This window comes from Salvelinus sp. IW2-2015, unplaced genomic scaffold (assembly GCF_002910315.2).
Source record: "Salvelinus sp. IW2-2015 unplaced genomic scaffold, ASM291031v2 Un_scaffold2176, whole genome shotgun sequence".
NCBI lineage: Eukaryota > Metazoa > Chordata > Actinopteri > Salmoniformes > Salmonidae > Salvelinus > Salvelinus sp. IW2-2015.
In genome coordinates this window covers 34,881-39,196 of record NW_019943507.1, presented here as the reverse complement: position 1 = coordinate 39,196, position 4,316 = coordinate 34,881, and the positions used below count along the sequence as shown (strand labels likewise).

Here is a 4,316-nt window from a genome sequence, read left to right as displayed (position 1 = left end):
CGCCCTGACCTTAGAGATCCTTTTTATGTCTCTATTTTGGTTTGGTCAGGGCGTGAGTTGGGGTGGGTATTCTATGTTCTATGTTTTGTAGTTCTATGTTTTGGCCGGGTAGGGTTCTCAATCAGGGACAGCTGTCTATTGTTGTCTCTGATTGAGAACCATACTTGGGCAGCCCTTTTTCCCACCTGTGTTTCTGGGAAGTTGACTTTGTTTATAGCCTTTAGCTTCACGGTTTGTTTTGTTTATTGTTTTTGTTCGGCGTCAATTTTTAAATAAAATAAAATGTACGCTCACCACGCTGCACCTTGGCCTTCTTCTTTTAACGACCGTGACAATAAGTTTACGTTCAAATGGCTCTCCTGTGAAGTAGTAACCCGTGACATACGCCTAGTTTCCTGAAACGAGTCACAAATATTACAAAACATGAATCCTGTTTGCAATAACGCACTAAAGTAAAACTGCAAAAAATATGTCAAATTAACTTAATCTCCTGAATACAAAGTGTCATGTTTGGGACAAATCCAACACAACACATCACTTGTCACGGCCGTCGAAAGAACTGGACCAAGGTACAGCGTGGTGAGCCTTTTTATTAGGATGACGCCGACAAAAACAAAAAACAATACAAAAACAAACGTGAAGCTTAAGGCTATAGTGCCAAACAAAGACAACTTCCCACACTGAAAGGAGGGAAAAGTGCTACTTAAGTATGGTTCCCAATCAGAGACAACGATAGACAGCTGTCCATGATTGAGAACCATACCCGGCCAAAACATAGAACTACAAAATCAAAGAATGCCCACCCCAAATCACACCCTGACCAAACCAAATAGAGACATTTTTTAGGATAAAAATAAACGGAATAGAGCTAAGCACGGTCAAAATCCTAGGGGAAAATCTGTATGGTACATGTAGATTAAAGTTGGAGCACTTTGCATTTCCAACAGACACTGGGAGATGAATTCATCTTTCAGACGGAAATTAACCTAAAACACAAAGCCAAAAATACACTGAAGTTGCTTACCAAGACAACATTGAATGTTACTGAGTAGCTTAGTTACAGTTTTGACTTAAATCAGCTTGGAACTCTATGGCAAGACTTGAAAATGACTGTCTAGCAATGATCAACAACCAGCTTGACAGAGCTTGAAGAAATGTAAAAAGACAGTGCAAATATTGTACAATCCAGGTTGCAATGCTCTTACAGAGTAACCCAGAGAGACTCACAGCTGTAATCACTGCATAAAGTGATTCTTACAAGTGTTGATTCATGGATGTGAATTTGCTAACATAAAAACATCTGTTTTCACTTTGTCACTATGGGCGATTGTGTGAATCCGAATTCAGGCTGTAACACAACAAAATGTGGAATAAGACAAGGGGTGTGAATACTTTCTGCAGGCACTCTACAACACATACTGTACCTTACAGGCTTACAGTGTTGACCCAATTTATGTTGTCCTGAAGGTAGTATGTGGAGTGATGGGAAGGTGTCTGTGTTGTCCTGAAGGTAGTATGTGGAGTGATGGGAAGGTGTCTGTGTTGTCCCCCCGATATTTACAGTACAATTCAGAAGGTATTTAACCCTTGACTTTTTTTCCACATTTGTATTGTTCAGCCTGAATTTAAATGATTAAGATTGAGAAATGTTTGTCATAGGCCCTACACCATACCCATAATGTCAAAGTTAGAATCATGTTTTTAGAAATGCTAATTTGGGAAAAACATTAAAAGGGTTATATGTCTTGTGTGAATAAGATTCAACCTTTGTTGTTGCCAAATACTAAATATGTTCGAGTAAAAATTGCTGCTTAACTAGTCACATAATAAGTTTTGCATGGACCCCACTCTGTGTCCAATAATGAATCCATCTCTGTACCTGCAGCACACTCACACGAGCCTCTTCTCACCTTGCTCAACTGCCTCGTCCTCAGTCCGCGCAGTGAATTTCAAACACAGATTCAAAGTGTGGGCCTACACAAAGCAGCAGGCCACTGGTTCTCCTCTCACACACATTGTCCCCACAAAATAGCAGACATTGCTCGAAGAACCATCCCCGCCTTGCGCCTTCGGTCGCACTTATTATTAATTACACTTGGATGGTGGTAATCACAATACACCACTCAGCTACAAAGAGTATATGGCGTCTTTCTAACTCAGCCATTCCTGCTGCGAATGAGGCTAACAGGATTGTTCAAGTGTAGGGATTCTCAGCCCTTCTCCGCTACGCTCTCGCCTCAATCCGTTGTGGGGCGGCCGAACTCCCTTCCCTACCTCTACCCTTTAAAACAGTTACAGAGTTGCGGGCTCTAATGCCCTGCGCTCGGCTTATCAGGATAAAACTGAGGATCGGACTCACACCTTCCACTTTCTGCTTAGTTACCTCACAATTCTAACCATATGAACAGAATGTGCAAAGAAAGAAGGCCTGTTAGCGGTACCGAATCATAAACCTAGCTCTCTTCCCTCACCAAATAGCTACCTCGCTCATCTCACCCTGTTGGAGTGTGACACAAGGCAGACCCTTCCTCATCACCATGCTACCATACTTTGCTCTCCCCGCAAACATGGGTGTGCCAGAACAGCCCCGCCTCCACTTCCTTTGTTCTTGATATTACACTAGTGTTTCCAGATGTCCTTTTCGGTGGCCACAAATGACAATACACACATTGCATTGAGCTGGATATAGCACCCACTGCACCCGTATTTTTCAGCAAGCGCTAGTTCCTCCTCCGGTCTCATACCTCCCCATGCACTCTTCACGTTAATGTGTATTGCTTGTACACTCGTCTAGAACTGGCGGAGTTTTTCGAGGATTTAAAAAAAACCGGAATGGAGCTGAAGCTGCGGACCACGCCGGCACCAATTCCACAATTCTAACGATGCCGAATAACTACACTCTGGTTCAGTTGAGTCGGCCACTCATGCCACCTCTCAGAACCCACTCCACCACTTCCGGGAGACTTAATTCACCTCTTTATCCCTGTCCAACACGGCCCCCCGACTCTCTCACCACTTATAGCACCCCATACATCTCACAACACCACACTTTGCAACCTTTTCTGCTAGGTCAAATCGCACCACCGAGCAAACATCTTCCGCGCATGTTCCTTCCCCTCCTACTGGAGTTTACAGTGTTTGCGTGAACTTGTACTTACCGACCTCTCTCGAACACACACTCCTCTCACTCTCGGCACCTTAGCACCTGCTGTGGCACACACATGGAGTGTCCTTTCCGCCTCCAATTGACCAAAAAACGTAATTTGACAAAGCTTTGAAGAAATTTTTTGATAGAGACTAATGGCCACCCCACAATCCTTGTTGGCCAACCAATCCAGGTGTGGAATGGGCCGCGTAAGCTAGACTCACCGCCTCGAGCAACCACACTTCCACCCTCGGTTGCTCTACATGTAATGATTCCAGGGATGGTGAATTACTTTATGTTAATCCTCATACATATCATTTCCTGTATTGTTGTGATGTCCCTTCAATCACCCACTTTGTGCATAAAACATTTTACCAACATCCAACCTCATAAAACAACACAAATCTACTCTACTGTTGTTATGGGGGTATTGCGGCGGGTGATGGCTAACCGGCCACCTTGTCGAAGATATCCCAATAACCCTCACCACCTTTAACTATCCCATGCATTGGCTTGACAGATTCACGCCTTCCGCTGTTCACACATACAGCATTGCTATCGGTAGCCTGAGCGATCCAATACCGCCCCGTTGGTTACAACTGTCCCATCTCTCCTTTGCTGGTCTTGCCCAAAAGGAGTATTACCTTTGAGCTTTGCTCAACTGTATACACCCCACATCGCTGTGACTAGGGCCTGAGAAATGCAGTGCTTCCCACAACACAGAGGTTTTTGGGGTTCGCACACGTGTGGCATCCTGAATGTGAATTTAACTACAAGCCACCCATTTATGGACAAACCCAGGGTTACCAGCTCTCAACTCATCAACTCTGGGTTCAATAACCTCCTATTGACCCTATACCCCTCCCTCCTTGATGGCTCATAATACATGGTGTCTCTGGCATCAACGGGTGATAAATGCCTGTGAGTAAACCCCTGGCTGTCTCTGAGGTTTACCCACTCGGCGCTGATAACAATCCTAAGTTAACCAATCCTCTGCTCCGTGTCTTGTCGAGGGCACCTACGCCACCTTCCATCAGTTCTCCTCACCATGCGGGCCCCCGCATTCCCTCTCCTACTACCTGCGGGCCAACCAGCACCTTCCCATCACTCACATACTCCTGCAGAGCCAACACAGACACCTTCCATCACTCACATACTACTGAGGGACAAT

At 44.8% G+C, this 4,316-nt stretch overlaps 1 pseudogene; it reads right to left on the bottom strand.

The window, feature by feature from the left end:
* Positions 1-4,316, bottom strand: part of LOC112073176 (synapsin-2-like) — a 110,088-nt pseudogene that overhangs the window by 79,618 nt on the left and 26,154 nt on the right.